General features: G+C 55.9%; 1 protein-coding gene across 1 annotated transcript in view; it reads right to left on the reverse strand.

The window, feature by feature from the left end:
* Window positions 1-5,466, reverse strand: part of FAM222A (family with sequence similarity 222 member A) — a 29,947-nt gene extending 24,481 nt beyond the window's left edge. Inside the window, exon 1 of the mRNA XM_032706073.1 lies at window positions 5,425-5,466. The gene's annotated coding sequence lies outside the window, so the exon portion shown is untranslated. The remainder of the gene's footprint in view (window positions 1-5,424) is intronic.
* Window positions 5,467-24,800: the final 19,334 nt, after the last annotated feature.

The following is a 24,800-nucleotide window of genomic DNA, read 5'->3' on the forward strand; positions in this document are numbered from 1 at the left end:
AAGCGTCGCGTGCAGATGGAGGCTGCGCGTGCGAGGCGGCGGCGAAGGAGCAGGCGGGGAGTGGGGTGAGAGGGGCACCCTGTGCCACACTTGCCATCCCAGAGCACCAGGGATGATATTCACACCCCACAATTAGCCAGGACACGATATCAAACCCAACAGGCAGGCAGGCAGGAGCAGGCAGGGCAGCCAGTGGTGCTGGGAGCACCCCACACTGCAGCCTTCCCGTCTCCCCCCACAGCGCCCTTGTCGTGCAGCCAAGGCTGAATTGGAAAGCAATATGAATATTTATCTCTGACAGCGAAATCTCCCCGCTGCAGGGTATTAAGGCTTTATTAGTGTGTGGTTACCAGCCACGCTAAACCAGCCCCCACTCTTGCCTGGAGCGTGGCAGAGATGACCTACAAGAGGCAGATGGCAAAGCCTTGGAGAGCCCCCCGATGCCGGGACCGGGACGCGCCTACTGAGGAGGGGGCTGCGCATCCCAGTCCCAAGGAGCTAAGAGTGAGTTCCCCCCACCAAAACCCCCTCCTCTCCCAGCACCAGCCCCTCCACTTCCCCACGCTGAGGCCATCCCCCAGTCCCTGCACCACCCGGCTCTCTCGTTGTTTTGGGTTAAAACGCTGATGTATTCTCTCTTTAGCAAAAGGAGTCCCAGGGGCTATAAAAACTCCCAGCAGGCTCCTGTCAGTCTCAGGTCATTAACTTTCTTTCATTGGGAGTTTGTTTACAGCCAGCCATAAATAGCGGTGCTCGCCAGCAGGACGGGGTGGGATGGGATGGGGCTGCCTGTGCAGGGGGGCACAGCACCCCAGGGTCCAAGGCATGGGGTCCAGCACTCGCCCCCCATATCAACTTTTCCCATGCCCTGTGCTTCCCACCAGCCTGGCACCCCACCCTGCTCAGCACAGCACTGCCCACGGTGCCACAGAACCACCTCAGCCCTGCAAATTGATGGGGTCACCTTGCACACGGCCTGAGGGAGCTGGGCACGTGCTTGTGGCTCAGTTATGACCTTTCCTGAGGAAGCAGGAGGAGGAGGAGGAGGAGGAGGAAGGAAGCAGCTGGCTGGAGCTGCCCCTGTGGGTGACCTACCCCTGGGACCTGCCCCGCACTCTTATCCTGCCCAGCCCCGGCGCCTGTCACAAGCACCGACCTCGTGTCAGGACCTCTGTGTGTTTGAGGTGTCTCCTGGGGGGGAACCCAAGGCCTCTCGTCTCCCCACTGCCTGCATCTCAAATCTCCCCCTTTCTGACAATTTACCAGCAAGGAGGCAGAAAGCAGGAAAGCCGAGCATGCCGCTGGCATGGCCAGCACGGCACTCCTGCCAGGATGCTTCCAACATCACGGCTCCTCTGCACCCACGTCCCGCTGCCCACCCAAGAGTTGCACCACAGCTCTTCCAAAGCCTCCAACACCAGGAGCACACCCCAAACCCTGTTAACACCTCAGCAGGCTCCAGTGGGCAGCCAGTTGGGATCCCCCTGGATGCAGGTGCCCAGGGCTGGCAGCGGGACTGCAGGTGCTCAGGAGCTTTATTTCTGAGAGTGAACACAGCGGCTCCACCACGGCCGTGTGAACCCACCAGCCACGGCTCTGATGGAGCCACAGGATCCACCAGTTTCTGAGGCCCACAGACACAGGTTCCATAGGTACCTCCTGGTCCAGCAAAGCCCTCGGCACTCCCTGCACCGGGGGTTGAGCCAGAACCTCAGTCTGTTCCCTCATCAGCACAGCTCTGTGTGCCACCCAGGTCAGCACCATCGGCCCCGTGCTGGCACAGATGGCCAGGCCAAGGGATTCAACGACAGCCCCCCTGTGCCTCATCCCAGGCTGCAGAGGGGGGTCCTGGAAATCCACAGCCGCAGCCAGCCACGTCTGGCTGCAGCCAGGAGCCCATCTCCTGTTGTATTTCACAGGATGGCTACAGGACCAGCCCACACAGGGGCTGAGCACACAGACCAGCAGCACCCCAGTCTGTGTACTGGGCTGAGGGATTAAACCCCAAACTCACACACGGTGACTTCTGCTCTTCCATCCATCCCTGGGCGAGCTGGGACTCGCCAAAAATCCCAGCCTCATCCCTCCCGGTGCCCCACATCTATGGAAATATCTCTATTTTAGCCCATATACTCACCCAACCTGTAATCAGAGCAACACAAATAGCCCCTGCTTCCCATGTAAATTAAAAACACCCATTAGGCAGATTTCAAAAGATGTCAGTAGGCTTATAATTATACACGACATCCTTCCGAGATAAAAGCGATTACCGGGGATGCAAATCACTTAGCAACCAATCAGTGCCCCCAGAGTGCGGAGCACTGACCAGCCATCCATTTTCGCCTCGTCCTTTTATTCCCTGCATCGAGCAAATACAAACACAGATAAAGAGAGGCACAATAGCTCTTGACACGCAAATAGGTTAACATAATAAAGCCAGCTTTAGCCGGCTCACTCGAGGGAGAAAAGCAATTCTCAGGCAAGCAGGAGGTAATAAAACAGGGCTTTTGTGTTCCTGGCTCCCATTCTCACCCCTGCGCCAGCTTTGCTGCATTAGCTGATAGGCATCGTGGTTTGATTGAATTACCTTTCATGAATATTAGCTTTTTGAGGAATGCGCAGGCAGAAGAGAAAGAAGAAATGTCTTATTTTTTGCATGCATGCGCCCGCTGCAGACGGACATGCGGCGGCACAGATGCCGGTGGGGCCGGGAGAGGGGTCCCGGCAGGTGCAGCCCCCGGCCCACCCTGCCAGCTGCAGCATCCCCAGCCTTGGGGGGGGTCACACACAGAGCCCCTCCACCCCAGGACGAGACACCACCAGCAAAGGACCTTACACAGGGACGGATAGCCTGCCCTGTCCCCAAAATTAGCCGTGAGGCCACAAGGTCACCAACGCCATCACCCCGACATCCCCCCTGCTCAGGACCCTGCCCGTGGTACCGCGACAGCAGGAGGGTGGCGGGGCGAGCCGGTTCCCACCGTACATTCCCGTGGCCACGGCTCCCTGTGCCGCAGGATCACGCCGGAGAGGGAGCGGGGCTGCTCGGCTCCACCGCACATTTTCCCGCACAAGTTGAGGACACGCAGGAAACCCGCTCCAGGCAAAAATTAACTCCGCCGCCTGGCAAGGACGCAAACGCCCGGCACTGATGCCGCACACACGGCGGGAGCGCGGGGGCAGCGCGGGGTCGGAGTGCCCGGCTCGGCACAGATACCGCGGGGTCGTGGGACCCAGGACACCCTCGGCCCTGGAGCCAGAGCCCTTCCCTGGGCAGGGCAGCAGCCTGCAGTTGAAGACCAGCCCCAGGAGGAAAGCGGCTCCCCTGCAGCCTGCTGGGGATGGACGAATTTCAGGCTCAAAGAAGAGATAACCAGAGGGGCTTAAAAACTGAGGTGATGTGGCCTCCCCGAGGGCTCTGTCCCCAGGGTACAGCCTGGCAGCAGCCGCCCACCTCCTCCCTCCATGGAATTCCTTGCTCCAGCCTGGGGATAAATATTCACACCAAGATATTTCAATTTTTAATGCTACAGTCGGCTGAAACGGGGCCCAGCTCGCAGCCAGCGCTGCTCCGGCACAGAGAACGTGCCCCACCGGTACCGACTCACCACCCAGCAGGAAAACTGTTCCTGAAGCTGGGAAAACGAGCTGTGCTCCAGCAGCCAGGGAACGGCTTTTCTTTCCCCTGCTCTACACACAAGGTTAGCAGAAGGCACCGCGGTGAGAGCTCCCCTCTCCTTCCACCACGGCAGCCCTGGCCCGACCGCACCCGGCTCACACCGCGGCTCCCGGCACCTCGAACCTGCTCCTCAAAGTTTTATGGATCCTTAACAAGAAGAATCCCTCCCAGCATGCCAGGTGCCCTCTACCAGGGATATCTCCCACCTCACCCCCCAGTGCCAGAGCCCAGGTGCGAGGGCTTTGCCAGCCAGGGTCCCGCCAGAGCAATTCCACTTGTTTGGCCAGTGACCAGAGGCATGTGCCCGGCACACCAGAGGGTCAAACCCTCTGCAGGAGCACAGGAAGGTGTAAAACTGCCAAATCCCACAAAATCATCCCGAGCAAGATATGGGACGCTCCTTAGTGAGAGAGGAGCCACGTGGCTCCGTCCTCATGCCCGCAGTGCCCCACAGCCACTCTGCCCTCCATGAGAGCCTGTCATCCACCCAGCCAAGCTGCCAGCAGGTCAAGAGCATCCCAAGCAGGAGGATGCACATAGAAATAAATATATATATATATATATATATGTATACACACACACACACATAAATATATATCAAAAATCTCCCTAGAGAGATCCCGACAACCAGAGCCAGGCAAACCACTGCCCTATGCCAATGAATTTATCCCTTGGAAAACACCGTGCACGGTTGGAAAACTTTGCCGCTGCCTCTCCTCGGAAATACCCGGCAGGGCCGGAGCCGAGCCCGGCTGCAGCCGTGCCCTGCAGGGAGCTGTGCCGTGCCGCTGGCTCACTGCGTCCAGGCCCTGCCTTTCCAGCCATTAAATTCCCACGATGCGATGGCTTTCCCAGAGCTGGATTGGGATGCTGGGGCTGAGCTGCTGGCACCGGGAACAGCTCATTTCTCCTGGGGACAGCCCGCTTGTCCCCGGCTGGAGCCAGTGGCCGCCCCGGTGGATGCCCAGCCGTGCTGCCCAGGAGCTCTCGGGGACCACGACGCCTCATCCCCGGCGAATCCTATTCCCAGTGCCGATGGTCCAGAAGATGCCACAGGGATGCTCAGGGATGCTCCCTCCGCAGCTGAGCTTTTTCCAGAGAGTATTTTCCCCAGCAGAGCCTCCTGACCCGGCGGAGGCAGCCGGGAGACGGGTGTTAAATAAACCATCGCTGGGTGGGTCCTTCTTCCCTCTCCTTTGTGACCGGCGGGATCCACACCAGCGCGGGGTCCATGGCGGGGTCCTGCTCTGCCACCACCCGCTCTGGTGTCCCGGTGGGAGCGGACGCTTCCCTGCCCGGGAAGGAGGAGAAAACCCCTTTTTTTTCCAGGCGAAAAGGGGCAGAAAAGGGTCGCAGCAAAGGCGGCAGCTCCCGGTCGGCTCCCGCTGGAAGTGTCTCAGCTTTCCTCCTGGAGGCACCCGTGGATATTTTATTTCCACTTACGAGTCAGGCGACTCAAAAAGCCATAAAAAAAAATCAAAAATTGGATGGGAAAAAAAAAAAAACAAAACCACAAAAAAAGACCCCAAAAGTTGTTCCCGTTCCTCTCCGGTAGCGAAGGGCGAGCCGGGCCCCGGCAGCGGCGGCGGCTCCGCGGACACCTCCAGGCACCTCCGGGCACCGGCGCTGCGGCGGCGCCGCCTCCGCTGCGCCCCGGGAGAGCCGGCGGAGCTCCCCGGTCCCCGCGACCCCCCTGCGGTAACCCCCTCCCCCGCAAACCTCCCCGGTGCCCGGACCCCCGTTACCGTCAGAGCTGGATCCGGGCCGGCTGCGGGCGCTGCGGTGCGGGGCGCGCCGGGCCGCCCCCCCCGGGCCGCGCAGCAGCAGCGGCGGCGCCCGCCCGGCCCCGCGCCCCGCCGGCGGCCCGCCCCGCCCCGAGCGCGGCCAGCGTGGGGACCCGCCGCTCGGCCCCGCGGGCACGGCGGGGGGCGACGCGGGAGGGGCGGCGGGGGAAGCGACAAAAATATCCCGGGGGAAGCGGGGTGGGGAAAAAAATTAAAAAAAAAAAAAAATTAAATCCAACCGGCGCGGCTGGGCTGGGGCGGCGCGGGGACCCCCGGGGGCATCACACCGCGGCTGCCCCGCTTCCTTTGTGCGGCGGCGGTCGGTGCCCGGCGGGGCGGGGCGGGGGGTGGTGGTGGGGAGGGGGTGCGCGGGGTTGGGGGGGGGCAGAGGCGGCCGCGGCTCAGCGCTCCATGTCGGCGGGGGTGGCGGGCGCGGGTCGCGGTCGGGGCGGGGGTCGCGGGGCGCGGCGGGGGCGGCCCCGGTGGCGGCTCCCGCCCGGCGCGCGGCTGCGGCGGCTCTGAGGGCTCTGAGCGCCCCGCGCGGGGCCCGCCGGCCGCACGCGGCTCGGCCCCGCCCCCGGCGCGTTGCCATGGCGACCGCGCCGCGTCCTGCGGGGGGGCGGAGCCTCCTCCCTCCTCCCCGGGTCCGCGGGAAAATCCGAACGGCGGGACTCCGCTTCCCGGCGTGCACCGCGCGGGGCCGCCGCGCGTCTGGGGCCGCGGGGCAGCCGCGGAGCAATGTGGGAGTTGTAGTCCTGCGGCCCAGAGGGGCATCGGGGGGCACCTCGAAGTGCCAAAGCAGCACCGAGCGGGGGGTGAAAGCCAGGCTGGAGCTCACACTCCCGACAGCTGGTGACCTCCGTGGCGATGGCCATACACACCCCTGATACTGTGGGATGTATAGTCCGAGCAATGCTGCCTCACCTGAGGCTGCCCTTGGTGACAGAAATCCTGGAATCCACTATTCCTTTCCCCCCAAAACCTGTGCCACAGGTGTTTGGGTTTCTTTTGCCGCTGCAAGAGTGCAGGAGTCTGTGGGAAGAGCAGCAGCCTGTTCACTCCTGTCCACAATGATTCCACATGTGCACGTGCAGCTCTCCTCCACTGAGCACCCCAAAGCAGCCCAGTGTGTACCTCCAGGGCTCATCCTCTCTCTGCCTCCCTCCTCCCCGGTTCCTGCCCTCTGGCACAGATCTTTGACCTGTTTGGGGGTGATCTGACTTCTTAATGCGTTTAGAGGAGTTTTTGGGGTGATCTGGTTTCTTCATGGGGCCTTTCCAGCTCCTCTGCCCGGGGAAGCATCAGCAGCTCCCGAGGCATCTGTGACCCCAGGGGGCAGGAGAGTTGCCATCCAGGACCAATTTTGGGAGACTCAGTGTCTCTGAATACATGAAGCTGCTCCAGTCACCACTCCCCATCCAGCAAATGCTGAAGGTTGGGAAATTAAAATAATAGCTAGATCTGCTTTCAGGAGAGCGACTCCTCTGTGCAATTATAACACGTATCATCCTCCCTGTGAAAATACATTATATTGAATAAATTCCCTCTCAGAGCAGGGCTATTCATACTGCTCATTTGTTTCAGTTCAAACATTTTCAGCTCATCTCTCTGGCAGGTTCTGGTGCAGTTTTATACCTTCTCTGCAGCTTATTTATCTGCTTCCCATGTTGCAGTAGAGGCCGGCGATAAGAATAAAACCATTACGGATTTGTGAACAGCACTTAGATTTTTTTCAGAGATAATTTAATCAAAGCTATTAGTAAGGCAGGAAGAAAGATTGCTTTTTATTCAGGGGGGAAAAAAATATAAAAAGGAGCTTTCATTCTTCTCAGCAAATGTTTTAACCACCTGAAGTCGCTCACAAGGACTTGAAAGGGTGACAGCGTCTTTGCCGGGGAAGAGATCCGTCCCGGAATAGCGAACTTCAAAAGGTGGGTGTTTTGGCACTGCCTTTAAGGAGATACTATTAAGCAGTTCTGACCTCCTGATTTCCACCCCTTTTTTCTTCTTTTTTTTTTTTTAAGACTTTACAGAGGAGAAACACTTTGGTGATTCAGGGAACCCGTGAATACTTCGCCGGAACATAAATTTCCCCCAGCGATGTCGGGAACACAAGGAGAGCCTTAATCTGCTAATGAATGAGCTCTGCAAAGTGAAACCAGCTCCGCTGCCACTTCCAGAGGGATTGAATTGCAGGGAGGAAGCTGGAGGAGAGAGATTTTTAAAAGTCCTTCTGCTTTAGCACAAATAAATAATGCATCAGTGTGTCCGGGGTGGCAGCGGGTGAGTCCTTCCCCTATGGCACTGGGGAGCCCACATAAAGTTTGCCATGCTCCTAAAACAGGGATAACACGTGATCGTAGTGACAGAACAAGGGGAATGGCTTCAAACTGACAAAGAGTAGGTTTAAACTGGGTATTAAGAATAAATTCTTCCCTGTGAGAGTGGTGAGGCCCTGGCACAGGTTGCCCAGAGAAGCTGTGGCTGCTCTATCCCTGGAAGGGTCCAAGGCCAGGTTGGAAGGGGCTTGGAGCAACCTGTTCCAGTGGGAGGTGTCCCTGCCCGTGGCAGGGAGTGGAACTGGATGATCTGTATGTTCTTTTCAACCCAGGCCATTCAATGATTCTATCCTATGATTCTCTGGTCTTCCAGATGACAATATCCCTTTAATTTAATATCATTATTTTTGACTGGCGCTGGCAATCTGGAGCGCGGAGTGTCTCCATCTCTCATCCTGACAAATGCACACAGTAATTCTTTGCCCAAAATGTCACTCTGCCCTGGCAGTGCCTGGCCCTCAGAATGAGAAAGATTTCCCAGGGATTAAAACCGGGCCATTACTCTCTGCTTTAAATGCATCCAAGGCTCTGAAAGCTGTATCTGCTTTCGTTCCTTTTGTACGAAAAGTTATTGACTTATCAAGGTTAAAATCCATTCCGTATGGCCCAATAAAACAGGGATATCTCCGCATCCGTGCTGTCATTTGCAGGTCCGTTTTCATGGCAACAGGGCTCTTTTCTGCACATTAAACGGTTCAGTTGTGCAAAGTTCAGACATTACATAAACACAGAGGTAACAACAAAAAAAAAATCAATGAGCTCATAGGCATGGAAAGAGGAGATAGCATTGATCGGGGCCGCCATCGATATTTGGGATCGCTGGCTCCTGCCCCACTCACAGCCCTCCTGTGCTGGGGACACAAAGGGATGGTGAAGGACACGGCAGGGGAAATGGCACCTTCACCACCCTGCCAGCTCCTGCCCATAATTAATATCACCAGGGCCCAGCAAGGCACACAGGGATGTCCATGCACCCAGCTGAGGGTTTACTGGTGCTAACGGAGGTGTCATCGCTCAAGTGGGTGCTTCCCATGGCTGCTTTTTCAGTAACGACCCTACTCCCCATTTCCCATCAAATCCTGGGAGGTTTTTCCCCAGCTCCCAACCATTTCCAAAGGCAGCTCCCTAAGGCACTGCAGGCAAGGACAGGCCACATGGGGGGCACGAACACGTGGAGCACATTAATGGTGGTGCCGGCACTGTGCCGTGGTGGCTCTGGCAGCACCAGGGGCAGGGAGGCGCTGGCAGCCGTGGTGGGGTGCGGGGTGTTGGGGCGAGTGACTTGGATGCTGATGAGAGATGTCAAGCTTTTTGCTCCCCAGTCAAAGGGGAGAGAGAGATTCTGGCGCTAAAATGCTCGTTAGAGGAGAGACACCAACATCTGTTGGGAAAGCAAATGGAGAGCGGAGTGAGACGGCCGGGGCAGCCAGGCGTGAAGAGGAGGAGAGGGAGGAGAAGGAAGGCAGGCAGGAGTGGGGATGTCTCCAAGCTGCTGCTGTATCACAGAGGATCTGCTGCTCCTCACCCGGTGTCAGCACATGGGATTGTTCCTGGATCCCAGATCTCACTGGAGTGAGAGCCAAGTTTGCCCATAGGGAAAAATTGGTCCTTGTTGGGGTCCCCGGAGCCAGAAGAGCCCTGATGCTGGGCCAGACTGGGAGAGCCAGAGCAGGAGGGCACAGAGGGCATGGAAGGCTCAGAGGGCAGGCAGCTGATCCAGGCTCAGAAAGCTCCGGTTCAGGCAAGGAGCTGTGTCCCAGCAGCATCCTTCCCACTGTCCCTGCTGTCCCCACTGTTGCCCTGGGTGCCACTGTTGTGGGGGGTGGTGGAGGTGGAGCTGGGTGGCATTCAGGGGCAGCTGCCTCGGGTGCTGCAGGGTCAGCAAGGCAGAAGCTCCCATGCTCTGCGCTTGCTTTCCCCCAGTTTATTTATAGATTCAGCAAGTTATTCAGCTGAAACAAATCCTGATTCCAGCCAGGTCCTGGGGCCAGCGGCGCCTGCGTTCTCTCCCAGTGCATCAGGCAGCATTTTCTGGGGGCACTGGCAGCCCCACACCACCACCCTGGTGTCTGCCAGCTGCAGGGGAAGGGGGTGGCCTGGGCAGGGTGACAGTCCCTGGGGCACAGGCAGTGACACAAAAGCCACCTTGAGAGCAAGCCATGAAACCATCCCTGGCAGGGTGATCACTGTGCAGTGTGAGGGGTGGGCTGGCTGGGGGTGAGGGGCTGGGGTACATCCTGCCCCCCACCTCCAGCCCCCAGACCCCTTGACAGCTACACCGGGAGCGAGTACTCGCCGTCAGCCTGAGTCTATTTTTATTCCCTGCTTAAAAATATCCCCGTCCGGGTCACTGGCACATGATGGATCATCGCTCCTGCGACTTCCCTCAGGGTCTTCCCAGCTCTGAGACGAGGAGCAGAGTCTGGCTCCCTGCGAGAGCCCCTCACACACTTCTCACCCTGCAAAAGCACTGAGGGGACATCACAGCCCCCCTGCTGTGGGGGTGCAGAAATATCCACATGCTCCTGAGGCCAAGGAATGACAGAGCATCAGCCCCAACCCCGAGCTGGGCCCCGGCATGGCCCTGTGCCAGCTCTGCATCCCAGCAGCGGTTGGGAACATCCTGGGGTCACCGTGTCCTCGCTCTCTGCTGTCACCCTACTCGGTCCCCTGCCAGTGGCAGAGCAGACCCAGTACTTTTGTCTTTCGCTCCTATTCGTATTTTGTGAAAAATTCAACCTTGCTCAAAAGCTTGGGTGAAAAGTCCTTGTCAACAGGGGTGGGAGCATGAGGAGGATTCCAGCCTGCGGAGCATTTTCAAGCCCTATTAGTCACGAGGCTCCGATGCCACCCGAGATATGGCACTGACTGACAGGTTTTATCTCACCTGGGGATGTTTCATATCCAGCACAGGGCCATTCCACAGCCTTTTTGTGTATGAGTGCTCAGCAGCATCACTGGGCAGAGGCAAAGCTGAGGGGCTTCTGGGGGGGTCTCAAGGCTCCAACTGTGAGAGGACCCTCAGTGGGCAGCACCCTGGCCATCACAGAGCAAAGGCATCATTCCCAGGGAGGGGTTGGCAATCACAACCACCTCCGAGTGGGTACTGTCCCCTCTCCTGTGGGCATCACCTCCTCCCTGGTGGTCCCCAGGGCACTGTGGAGCCTGGGGTACCTTCTCCTTTGGCATCAGAGCCCATTGCAGGGATTCGCTGGCTTCTTGGCCAAAGCCTTTGGCTTTGTGAGTGACCAGTTCCTGGAAGAGGAGATGATAAGGGCCAGGAGTAACAGTGCTGCTGGTCTTGTTCCTGCCCCATCCTGTGTGTGGTATTATGTACGTCCCTTCCACACCAATGTTTTATTTCCTTTCTGTTGCTTTCTATCCAGTTTTCTTCTCCCCCAAATGACTCGATTAAGGTGCTTAATTGCATTTATGAAGCAGTGCTGGCACATGCCGCCGGCGTGAATTACAGGGTGGTCCCTGCCGAGGAGAGCAGCCCTGGGAGCGCAGCTGTGGGCCGAAAGCTGAGCTCCAGGAACAAAATCAGAGATTCCCAGGAGATCTTCACCTTTAACTTCTTTACTTCTTTCCCCTCCAAATCTGCTGACATTTGGAAAAGGAGAATCATTGCTATGTGCTTGTTTCAGCAGGTTCCCCCTCTCTCCCCTGTGCTGCTCCCAGCTCTGCCAGGCTGTCAGTGGCCCTAGTGTGGTGGAGGGCACCAACTGGGGAGACGAGGAAGGTGAATGATCCCTGAACCTGCCACAATGTATGGCAATTAGGGGCACTGAAAGAAATGAGGCTGCACACCACACAGAGTTCAATTTCAGCATTTGTCCACCGATCTTTCCGGCATTCCACTTTTATTAGGGTTCCTTTGTAAACTGCACCTGGTGTTTGGCTTTTAGTTAACCAGAATTCCCAGGATTGTCCTAAACCAGTGCCTTGATTCCACACATTTTCACCTCACATCATGTGGTGGCTGCGTTCAGCCACGAGAGAAAAACATGCTATCGTGCAGACCGTTCAAAGAGGTTTTCGCTTTGAGAACACAGCACTCCCTTTATCAAAAAAACTAGTCAAGGCCAAAACACTCCTTTTTGATCCTAATTAACTGAATGCAGGTGCTGCTGGCTTAACTGGTTCCCACACAACGGGACAGACCAGTGCCCATGGCACCAAGCAATGCCCAGTGGCCCCAAGTGATGCCACTCCTATGCCCCCCATCAGGGCTGCCAGGAGAGCCGGCACAACCCCTCAGCCTTTCTGCCAGGGAACCACCTGATTCAGTCCTCCTGACAGTCAAGAATTTGAAATGATTTATTAAAAATGTATAAGGCCGGGTTGTCGGTGTCGCTGCTCTGATAAGAGCATCTCTCCTGCGCTGCTCCTGCGACAGCCACACTCTGCTCACGGTTGTGTTCCCCTCTCTAAATGGCTCCCGCTGCCCCAGGGGGAAGGATCCCTCCACTCTGCATATTAAATTTTGGCAGATTGCTGCAGGCAAACACATCCAGGTTCCATAAGGCATTACAGTTCAGCTGTGACCTCTGGGAGGGCAGTGTCGTGCTGGCAAAGAACAGGGCAGGAGCCCTCTACCTACACCTCTACCTGTCCCAGTCCAGCCTGGCTATGGCACCAGGGTGGCACCAGGCTCAGCTCTTCCTGCCCCATCTGCTCCCCTTGGCCCCCAGGAGCTGAGATTCCCTTCCCGCAGCACTCACAGAAGATTAATGGAGACATAGGAAGTACGAGTGGCTCTGTTCCCACGTGACGTATTCCAGCCTCTGTAAATCTGGTTACAGAGGTTCTGATCCAGAGCTGAGGACAGAGGGAGGCAGAGACACCGGGTGCCCTGGAGTGGCAGAGGTCAGCAGGGCAGGTGTGGGGCTGGGACTGATATGTGGTTCCACCATCTCCCTGGATTTTCCCAGTAATAGAGGATTTATTAGGGCGAAGTTGGATCCAAAATGAAAGGAGTAGGAAACCACCTCTGATAACTGGGAGCCCTTAGGGGAGGGATGGGGAGCTGTGGCCATTCTGGGGGTGTCCCCAGCCCCACATCCTCCTCCCCAGCCCCCTGGTCCCTGCCCACAGGGATCTGCTTGCCCAAAGATACTCCACTTTGGGCCATCAGAGTTTTATCTCCCCTTTGGCTCTGGCTCTCTGGGTGCCAGGGACAATGTGACAGAGATGCTGGAGATACTATGGCACCAAAACACTTGTCACACCCTGTTGGGACACTATCTGGCCCTGCTCAGGATCTCAGCAGGATGACACAGGCATGAGGCTGTGAGAGCCCCAGGGGGCAGAATGATAATGACCAAAATCAATATTTTTGCAGGAGAGAAATAAAAAGCCTCATCACGGCCATCGGCCAGAACATGGAGGGGGAAAGAGAAATGGGACCTCCTGGCCAGCAGTGCTGTGGCTCTGCCATGCATCCATGCCATCCCTGTCCCTGTTACCTGGCACCAGAGCCTCCCGTGTCCTCAGCAGGGTGTGCCCAAGCCAGTTGCCTCCGTGGCAGATAATTGATTTCAAACACGATTTGCTCCTGTTTTATTTCAAAAGCCTTTTTCTCTGCAGCACCCTGGTTTTCCCTGGCAGCCCCAACAACAGCATTGGGCATCCCCAGCCCCTCTCAGTCTGTGGTTGCTCCATGGGACCATCCTCACTCCAGGGCTGGGGAGAGGAAGCTGAGGCTCAGTGACCCAGCCAGCACATCCGTCACCACCAGCGCTGCTCCGCCTTTGTGTGACACCAGGACCGTGCAAATCAGGCTCTGTGTGCCCCCGAGCCAGGCTCTGCATGGAGCCAGCCCTGAAATCCCTCCTGGAGTACAGCACTCATGGGCAAGAGCCTTGATCTTCCAGGATAACTTGATGCGAGCTTGTCAGAGCTGAGAGCCTGGCAGGGCTCCCAGCCTGTCGGATTGGCAGGACCACCCCATCTCCAGTGGTATCCTGCTCCCAGCATCCCACTCCAGGAATCCTGCTCCCCGGATGCTGCTCCCAGCCTCTCACCCCCAGCATCCCACTTCTGGCGTCCTGCTCCCAGCACCCTGTTCCCAGCACCCCACTCTCAGCATCCTGCTCGTCACAGCCCAGCCATGCCGCCCCCTCTCCCACTTTTCAAGGCCAATTATGGCTCGGAAATTAGCACGGTGCCCAGGTGTATGATCCCAATTAAGCTTTGCTTAAAACCAATTAAACACCATTATAAATTTTCCATTTTGGAGCAGGTTTCCACAGGACAGTTGCCTTCCCACCGGGCAGCTCAAAGCTGGGTGCCAGAGTCCATGGCTGCCCTGGCCTGGGGGAAACACTTCTGACTCCAACTCATCATCCCAGGGTGGCTTCCCGGCCCTGAGCCTCTGCGGATGGTGCTGATCACCGGGGTGGTCCCTGTTTTGGGCTGTTTCTGTCCCATCCCTGGGGACACTGGGTGCAGGGAGGGTGCTGGGGACACACGGGAGCACCCACAGTGGGCTGATGGCCAGGAAAGGGTACTGGAGGGCTCGGCTCCCTTGCATCCCGTGCCTGTGTTGGATCCCACGTGAAGAAGGGAGAAGGTGGCAGTGCCGGACGGTGCTGGCCATCGCTGGGATCTGGGGGGCCGGGGGGCCGCGTGGGCTCTCGCATGGCTGAGCTTTCCGTGCGCTGCCGGTGCCCTCCCGCCGCGGGGCTTTGATCCAAAGAGCAAAGGCAGCGCCTTTGTGCGCCGGGAGGCTTTGAAGTCTCCCAAAACAGGGCACAGGGGGTGTCTGCTCCTTCCCTGCCGGCCCAGCATCCACAGCCCCCGCACCACCCCCGTCCCACTTTCACTCCCTTTTTATTTCCTTCATCTCCGGCAATAAAACCTGCAAACTTTCCCCAGCCGGAGCTGGGGGCTGTGCGGGGGGTCACACCACACAGGACCCTCCAGGGGTCCCGACATGCTCCCTCCACCCTCTATGGCCACACTGACATGCTCCCTTCAGGATAGGATGCCCAATTTGTGGTCGGTGCCTTCCCCAGGAACATTGCTCCCACCTCGTGTGGCAGCAGGCAGGTCCTGCCCAGGGGGTGACACTAATTATCTCTGTCCTTAATTCTCATCCCGTTTTTAATTTTCCCTTTCAAAAGCAGGAGCAAAGAGAGGCTCTTTTCCAACCCCCCCTTTCCTTTTCGGGGGCTCCACTCAGCCCCGGGAGGGTGAGTGAAGCCCGGTGGGTACGTGTGAGCCTGTGTTTTTTGTCAGAAAAATGCGCATTGATCATTTCTGGGAATCAGGCTGTGTTTTTTACTCTGAAGCATCCATTATACACAGCTGCTTAATTGACGAGCGCTGCCGAGTCACCTCGGATGCCGGAGTAAAACAGCCTAAAAGCTCCAGCGCAGAGGAAGTCCGTGCTTTATAAATTGATTCAGTGGGAGAGAGAGGGAGCGAGTGAAAAAAAACATTAATTACAGATGCTTCTGTGGGCACTGTTTTATGGCAGCGAGACCAGGATGTGGGCAATTCTCCTAAATGTGCTGATTAGACAGCACTTCATGTCTGGGAGCACATTAAATGGGCTCTGTAAAGCTATTAAAGATGCAGCGCCATAAAGAATTGACGAGAGCGAGCGGCAGCGGCACAGCCCCGGGCTCCTGCCAGCTCCTGCCCCAGGCTCCTACCCAGCTCCTGCCCCAGGCTCCTACCCAGCTCCTGCCCCGGGCTCCTGCCAGCTCCTGCCCCGAGCTCCTGCCCAGCTCCAGCCCCGAGCTCCTGCCCAGCTCCAGCCCCGGGCTCCTGCCCAGCTCCTGCCCATCCCTTGCCCAGCTCCTGCCCAATTCCTGCCCATCTCAGCAGCAACAAGTCACTCTCCCAGTATGAACCAGCAGCACCGGAACATTATGATGGTCCTGGCTCCCAGGAGCCCTTGGAGCATCCCTGGAGCATCCCTGAAACATCCCTGGAGCCAGGTTCCTTCACACCTTTCCTGGTGCTCCCAGAGTTGGAAACTCACGCTTTCCAGAGGACAGACACCCTGAGTCCAAGTGGGGTGAAGCTGGGGGACTTTGGATGCTGTTCTGGCTTTGCCCACAGTCTCTACCCACCCACACAGGCAGGAGCTGGCGAGGAAGGAGCCATCCATCCCCGTGGCTCCGGGATCTGCGCTCGGCAGGTCGGCGTGACCCTTGCGCAGTGGGTGCAGGGCCGGGCGGGTGTGCAATGTTAACACAGCACAAATCAATTTGTCAGGACACAGCTCACCAATTAGCACTCACTGGGATTATTACTCATTTGCGCACTGCAGGTTTCAGGGAATTAATCAGGGAATCACAGGGAGTCGGGACAGCCAGGGCAGGAAGGGTGATGCCGGCACCCGGCACTGCCAACGGCATCTGGAGCTGTGTTGGAGGCATCTGGTGTTCTCCCTGGACCCATGGGGAATTTTGCCCTTGGAGGGTACCCCAATATAACACCCATTGTGTCACTTGGAACCCCACATCCCCATCCATACCCCAGCGGTGCCAGATCCTGCTGCCTCAAGATGCCAGGAGAGCAGTAGGACACGGAGCACAAGGAAGTGAGCCCAAGGCAAAGTGACACTTGCCATGTCGTCCCAGGGAGGTGACACTGAATGGTGACCCACACACACACCTCGTTTGGGGAGCGAGAGTGACCCTGGCCCTGGTGTAGCCCTGGAAGCACCGAGGGAAGCAGATGCCAGTGCCGGGGGCCTTCAGCATCAGATGTGCTCACTTGGGTGGGAGTGTGAGCATGAACTGAGTGACACACGTGTGAACAAACAGGACAGGAATTCCCAACCAAGGCTATTAAATAAAACAGCCCTGCTCTGTGCTGCTCACTGACGTGGGGACGGGAGCAGCCCTGTGAGACCCTCGGGGCCCCCCTCTGCAGCACAGGGACCCCATCTCCGGTGGGACAGGCACCCTGCACCTGCCCTGCTCAGGGGGGCTGGAGCCAAGTGTCCCAGGAGACCCCCGGCCCTTGCCCCAACTCTGGCCCCATCTGGGGGTCCCTGGGCTGCCTGGCCGTGGATGCTGGTCTGAGGTGGGTAGTAGGAGGTGGGATGTGTGTGTGCAGTGCCAGCAGCGCCCCATCCCGCCATCCCTCTGACAGATAATCGATCCCTCCAAGCCGGGGAGAGACACACTGTCCAAACGCATCAGGCTTTAAATGCCAACTTCCCTAATGCAATTTTACAATCTCCTATAATTGAGTCGCAGAGAAACTTCCCTTTCCCAGCCTCCCCTCCTGTCGCAGGGTGTGTGGATCATGGGTGCATCCCCCCAGAGACGTGCTCTCCATGTTGGGCAAAACCCCTCCGGGAGGAGCCGTGGCCTCAGGGTGGTACCATCAGCCCCCCTCTGCCCAAACACAGCCCCCTGGAATGATGCACATTTTGCCCAAAACCTGGCCATGCCGATGCACAGCCCCACCAAACCCACAGCCACCAGGAGCCCCAGTGCAGCTCAAGGTTAGTGCTGGTAATTAAGGGCTGGGATTTGCATTCAGCAAATGACTCCAGCTAATTACAGGTTTAAAAGGAAAATGATCAGAGAGATGATTGTTTGCAAAATTGGGGCAGGCAGAGAAGCGAGCGCTTTGCTCTGCTCTGCTCTGGAGGTCACCAGGCTGGCCAAGACAACACCCTGCACATCTGGGGACAGCACATCTGGGGACAGCACATCTGAGGACAGCACATCTGGGACAGCACATCTGGGGACAGCACATCTGGGTGACCATGGCAGGAGCTGGCGATGGCGCAATGGCCACAGAGGTTGGACTATCAGGTCAGTGAGCCCTGAGGGGCACAGGGTGACCCCCAGCTCTAGGGGTGGTCCCTGGGGAGCCCCCAAGCCCCAGAACAGGTTCCCCAGGCCCCTCACACGTGGGCAGAGTGTGGCACCCCGACTCCTGGGCCACCGCCAACTTTCCCCCCCCTCGAAAAAATAGTCACAAATGCCAAGGTGCTGAATTGATTCATTTAATTTTCCCTTCTCATTTGATCAAGAGCAGGGTGACATTTGGCAAAAGTTGCTGATGAGGGATTGAATGATTAATTGTCATGACAACCATTCCTGGTTAATGACAGGGATGAGATTGTGCCGGCATAAAAGCCGGAGAGTGGCCTTGAGTGCGACGGTGCTAAATTACCAGGCATGTCACTGTTTGTGCTTTTGGTAAAACGTGGCCATGCGTTTCTAATGAGAGGTTAACTGTGTCCCCAAAGTAATTACAACTGATTGAAGAGGTAGTTAGTAATTAGAGGATTAACTGTAATGAGTCTCACCTGCAGCCGTTGCCATAGTTACAGTATTTTAGATGATAGGAGTTAAAGTAGGACGTGGTGCCAGGAGGGGTCGTTCTGTCCCCTGAGGGGGTTTGGGTGGGCTAGGTGTCCGCTGCACCCACCACCCCATGGCACAGATCCTTTGGGTTGGGCTGGGCATGGAACTGCAAGGGAACCCCATCCCAAAGCCCTGGGATGCCCAGAGCAGAGCATCACCCGTGCCATGACACTCCCGGGAACCCAGCAGCAGGTGGGAGCCTCAGGGATGGCTCTGCCAGCAGGGGATTTCCAAGAGCAGCAAAGTCATCAAGAAAGCTTAATTCTCTAAATGCTGACAGCCAGGGCTGTCTCTCTCTGGGAGCTGGGAATGGGGACCCCGAGCAGGGGCAGAGACATACCCACAGCACTGTTGGCACTGGCATCCTCCAGGGTCCCACAGTCCTGGACACATCAAGCTGCCACCTGAACTGCCCAGATTGAGGCTTTTCCAACTCTCCTGATCCCCTGCTTTCATGGATGACAATTTAGAGGCCCATGTAAAACCTCCAAGTACAGTATCTTTAATTATTCCATCCATAAATGATAAGAGCCATTCATTTCAGGGCTCTCATTACGAATTTATACCCCTGTTTAATGTGCTCACTAACAGCAGACATCCCACAGCTCGTGGAGAAATATTGAACAATCCTTTCTGGAAGAGCTGAGCAGATACCACTGGAGTTATTTTGGACTTGAGAAGAGAGATGGGCAAAGCAGCAGGTATTGGTTTATTAAATGAAGAGTAAAGCCCTTGCCCTGGGGAGGTCTAGGGGGGCAAAGGAGCTCTGGGGGTAGACGGCTCCTGGGGCTCAAAGCTTTTCATCCAGGTGCTTCCCAGGTGGAATTCTGCCACTGTTTTTTTTCTAGATGTGGTGATGGTTGAGAATGAACTTCATTTTGATATGAATATAAAAATAGAGCTTTGTGTGTATATATATATATATATATATAAAACTATAGGAAGGCTTTTGCAAAGGCTTAATTTGAAATTAAAAAAGGAAACCCCAAATATTCCCATTTCTGAGCAAACATTCTGAGTTGCTCTGACCTCGAACAATTTTTCTCTGGTTTATTTTCCAATACAAAACTCACGTGCTCCTGGTGTCAAATCAACCCCCTCCCACACCGTTTGCCTTTGGGCACTGAACTGTTGTTTCCTTTCCCAGGGACAGGGGGGCCCAAGTACATCTGCCCAGTTTTCAATTTCCCAGTATTCCAAGCCATTTCCTTCCCAGCCCTGGGTTTATCTGACCCCCCCAGGGCACAATTCTGGGTAGGGGCACCCTGCCCCTTGAACACCTGATGCCCATGTTGCCATGAGCCCTTGGGTGGCTGTGCCCCCCTGGGGCAGGGTGGGGCTTGCCCCTGAAATTTGGGCAAGGACACATCTTTATGGAGGCTTTCAAAGCCGTTTGAAAGCTGCTGGTGGGTCTGAAGGGAAAACACACAGTTTCTACTGTAAATTGGAAAAAACCTAAGCATAACATAATTAATGGTAATATTGGCACTCAGGTCGGTTTTTTTTACAAATCTTAAATTTAGGGGCAGATATTACCTGCCAGGGCTCCTTTAAAGAGGAATTAATAGGAGCTGTTGTAATTGCTGACGAGGAGTAGCCTCTGTGAGAGATAAGCTTATAATGAGCTGTCACTGCCGGGTGGCTTTGGAGTATGAACACATAAGTTAATAAACACGGATAATTGGGTGTCCCCTCCCTTGGGAAGCCTTGGTGCCACCAGTCCCTGTGGTGATTCTTGTGCTCACTGGATGTGATGCTCATTGGATGTAATACTCACTGGATGGGATACTCACCACTTGGGATGCTCATTGGATGGGATGCACACTGGATGGGCTGCTCTCTAGACAGGACAGTCACTGGATATGGCATTTCCTGAGTGTAACACATGGCAGATGGGATGCTCTCCAGACAGGACACCCAATGGATACGATGATCCCTGGATGGGCTGTTCCCTGGATCTGATGGTGGGACGGAGTGTGCCTGGCTCCCCTCCCTGGCTCAGCTCCCACCTCTGCCCTGGGCTGCTCTGCCTGAGCATCCAGCATGGCTGGAGGATCCCAGTTATATCAGCTCCAGTTCCCACTGAAATTAAAAATATAATTCATGGAAGCCCTTCTGCTCACGTTGGGCTTGGAAAACATTGGGCTCCCTCCCCCTCCTTTTTAATAATATCCAAACTGTGGAGCTAAACTACTTGACAGAGGCCTTTAAATATGTGCAAATATATATTTGCACTCGGGTTTTTTTCCCGGAGGCTCTTCCATTAGGTAATATTTGTTGCCAACATTAATTTCATTAGATTTTCATGGCATTTTAATAGGGGCCCTGGTGTTTCTTTGCATATATTAGCATGCAGGAGGAAACGAGGATCACCAAATTAGAGTAAAAATCTGGCTGGCAGGCAGCGAAGGGAAATTCTTGAGAGTGGGACAGAAGGGGAGTCACGGTCCGTGGCTGTGACATTCCAGGTCTGGCATCCCGGGCGGGCACCGCACCTTCCCGGCGGCTCTGGAACCTGCCAGCACTTAATGAAGATATTTCCACCTTGATTGTCAGCGGAGCCTGATTAGAGCCCGAACCCGCGTGGAAGAGCTCGCAAATTAAATATGTGTTGATTATGCGAACTCGATCCCGTGTTTACTCCTCATAAATAAGGGATGAGCCGGGCCCCCGCGCTCCGAGGGCGATATTTATTGTATGCAAATCGGCCACGGGGCTGGGAGGAGAAGGAATCAGCTGTTTATCAGGCGGAGTTTGCCATCAGCCTGGGAATAATCACCCGGGAAGAGCTGCCCGTGGATGGAGGTTGGACGGGCACCACCTCCCGTTACGGCTCCCGGGGCGGGCACAGGGTCCAAAATGCCTGTGGGCACCATGCTCAGGGTCTGCAGGGGCTTTAGGGGTATTTTAAGGTGCACAGGGGTATTTTAGTATCTATAAGGGTATTTTAGGGTGCACAGGGGTATTTTAGTATCTATAAGGGTATCTTAGGGTGCACAGGGGTATTTTAGTGTCTATAAGGGTATTTTAGGGTGCACAGGGGTATTTTAGTATCTACAGCGGTGTTCTAGGGTACACAAGGGTATTTTGGTGTCTGTAAAAGTATTTTAGGGTGTATACAGATATTTTAAGATGTATGGGGGTATTTTATTCTGCATGGGGCTATTTTAAATGTGTATAGGGGTATTTTGAGGTGTATTGGTGTATTTCAGTACAAATAGGGCTATTTCGGTGTGTGGGGGGATATTTTGGGTTGCACGGGGGTATTTTAGGGTGTGTAGGAATGTTTTGGTGTTCATAGATGTATTTTACTGTGTTTAGGAGTATTTTAGTGTCTCTGGGTGTATTTTAGGGTGAACAGGGATATTTTGAGGTGCATAGGGTATTTTAGGGTGTATGGGTGTATTTTAGAGCGCACAGGGATATTTTACTCTGTGTAGGGGTATTTTGGTGTGACAGGTGTATTTTGGTGTGTATAAGTGTATTTTGGGTTACAAAGGGTTATTTTAGAGTGCAGAGGGGTCTTTTAGTGTGTATAGGGCCATTTTAGTCTGTACAGGTAGATTTTTCTCTGGATAGGGGTATTTAATTCTGTATAGGGGTATTTTAACCCTTACAGAGATATTTTACTGTGCATAGAGATATTTTAGAGCGCACAGGGGTATGTTAGTGTGTTATAGCTTAATCTTAGAGTGCACAGGGGTATTCTTCTCTGCAGAGGGGCATTTCATCACCCACAGGTGCACCTTACACAGCTGTACTTCAATTGATGCCATGGGATTCCCAGGAGCCAGGGGGGAAGGCAAGGAGCTGGGCTCTGGTATGTCCAGCACCTCCAGAGTCCCCGTGGACTCTCAGCAGAATGAAAAATGGCATTTAAAGTTTTTAGAAAAGCCAGCCCTGGCAGCCTGTGTGGTCCTGCCCGGCGGTGCCCCTTCGGGGAGCTCTGGGAAGGAATCTGTGATGATGATAAATGCAGGCAGGGTGATTTTTTTTTTTTCCTTTCCCCCCACATCATTTTATAGGAAATACGTGTTGGAAATGAAATTGAAATGAAAATGAATAAATATTTCATAGAATACAATTACTGTGGCTCAGGACCAAGACAACTGCAGCAGCTCCTGCTGCACACAGCGCGTGAGCAATTCAGCGGCAACGAATTGCTCTCTCGGCTTTTAATCTGCTTTTTTGTAACACAAATAATCCCCCAGCCCCCAGCAGGGAGGTACCCCTGGCGAGAGCTGGGGTGAGGGCTGGATCTGGGCATTGCCCATCACCCCAGGGGCACCCCGGGTGCAGACAGACTTTGCCACATAATTAAAAAAAAAAAAAAAAAAACAAGTTAAATTTGATTCTTTGCTGTAAAAGTGAGAAAAGGTGAAAAACCAGCAGGGAACAGCATGGAAGAGCTCACCTTCAATAACAGGTGACTTAATGTCCTCCCTCTCCCTCCACTTCCTGGCTCCATGGGATGGTGACAAACATCCCTGCTCTGTGCCTGGGCGCTGGGACATGGTGGTTTCCAGCCACCACCTGTCAATGGAGATGAAAAAGGGCTTTTTCAGGATTGCAGTGGGAAGCAGAGGATTTATGGGAAGCACTTTCGTGGTGAGAGTTGGTTTTGTTTGTTTGCTTTGGCAGCCAGGACGGTGTGGGACCCTGGGCTGTGACAGAGCTGGGTCTGGGCTGGGAGAAAGAGCAACATCCCGAGGGTCCCTGTTGGGAGATCCAAATCACCCTGGCTTCAGGGGGACATAGGCCAGTGTCACCTATGGATGCCCAAAGCAGGGCTGGTTGACACATTTAAATCCCCAAAGAGCATCCTCCTCCCTCTCCCCCGAGACCCACAAGGGACACTCCGTGCTGTCTCCCGGAGCAGACGCCTCGCTCGCACGCTCTCCCCATCCTCCCCATCACCGGCCTTCAAATCCAAGGAGAATCACATAAACACCCCCACACACACTCCCCATGGGCCCCCAGAGCCAAGCCCCCCCGTGTCCCCCCCCCGTGGGGGTTTGATGCCGACGGCGGCAGCGCGTCGCCGGTGGCGGGAGGCGGGCGGGGAGCGCGGGGCCGCGGCGGCGCTTTGAACAGGAATTACAGGGAAAACTCAACAAAATGGCACAGCCGCGGCAGCGTCGTGTTCTCCCAAAGCAGGAATAAAACAGACGCGCAGACGGTACTTTGCAAACAATTTAATTTGCCTGATGCTTTGATATAGATGAGGATGCGGCGAGGCGGGCGCGCGCGGAGATGAAACGCGCTGTCGGATGCGGGGGGGGCTGCGCGGTGTGAGATGTGCCAGAGCACGGCGTGAGATGTGCCAGAGCACGGTGAGAGCTGTGCCGGTGTGAGAGGTGCTGGTGTGTGATATGTTGGTGCCCGGTGTGAGATGTGCTGGTGATGGCACAAGGTGACTCTGCCCATCTCTGACCTGACCCTTGGAGCCAATGCCGGGGGGGCCCCAAGCTCTTGCAGGACCGAGGCTGCACTGTGAGCACCACATGCTGGGGACCTCTCTCTGGTGCCTCTCAGGGACACCCTCAGTGCCACCCAGCCCTGCTCAACACCCACTCTGGGCTGGGTTTGTGGGAAACCTCCATCCCCCATGTGACGCCTGTGCTGATGCCGGGGTGATTCCAAGCTCTTGTAGGACCAGGGCTGCACCATAAGCGTCAAGTGCTGGTGCCAGGACCCCTCTCTGGTACCACTTGGGGACACTCTTGGTGTCACTCAGCCCTGCCTGATGCCCACACTGGGCTGGGGGCTGGGGGAAACTTCCACACCGAGGCTGAAGCCGCAGTGACCCCAAGCACTTCCAGGACTAGGGCTGCACTATGAGCACCACGTGTCGGTGCTGGGACACCACTCCAGTGCCTTTCAGGGATACCCTCAGTGCCACCCATCCCTGCCCAATGCTAGGCTGGGGCTGTGGGAAACCTCCACCCCCAGCAGCTAAAGAGACAGGGCTGGGAGCGCGTGAGGAGCGCGGCTGTCAGATGTGGGGCACGCTGAAATATTAATGGAACTAACATTTCAATTACCTTTTATCTGTACAGGCTCAGGCTGCGGCGAGGGGGTTGGGGCGGCCCCCCCCCGCGTGCTGTCACCCAGACATTCATGCTGTGCTGGTTCTTTTTATTGGTTTTCATCACTTTTGACATTGCCAACAATGAACCTTGAAGTAAATTTTCAGTAGTGACTGTGTCAGTGGAAAACCGTCTCCCTGTCATTTTTCTAAATTAGGCAATGATTCGAGTCCTTGGGGCTGGGGAGGGAGGAGTGATGGGGCTGAGGAGGAGGAAGGGGTGGCTGTGGGGAGCCTCCTCCTGACCCCCCCCCCCAAGCCCAAATCCCAAGACCCCATTACTGGTGGGACAAGAGGGCTGTTGCATCCCACAGACACTCCTTGCCTCCCTCCTGATGCTGCAAAATCTACCCTGAGCTGTTCCCAGATGTGCGCCAGCACCAGATGTGCCCCGAGCAGTGCCCAGATGTGCCCCAGCACCAGATGTACCCTGAGCAGTGCCCAGATGTGCTCCAGTGCCAGCTGTGCCCCAGTGGCAGGACCTGCAGCAGAGCCATGGTCCAACCACCCACCCTGGCACCTGTAACCCCCTCCCCACCGTGCCAGCAGACTCCAGGCACCAGA

Source organism: Chiroxiphia lanceolata, chromosome 18 (genome assembly GCF_009829145.1).
Source record: "Chiroxiphia lanceolata isolate bChiLan1 chromosome 18, bChiLan1.pri, whole genome shotgun sequence".
NCBI classification, from domain to species: domain Eukaryota; kingdom Metazoa; phylum Chordata; class Aves; order Passeriformes; family Pipridae; genus Chiroxiphia; species Chiroxiphia lanceolata.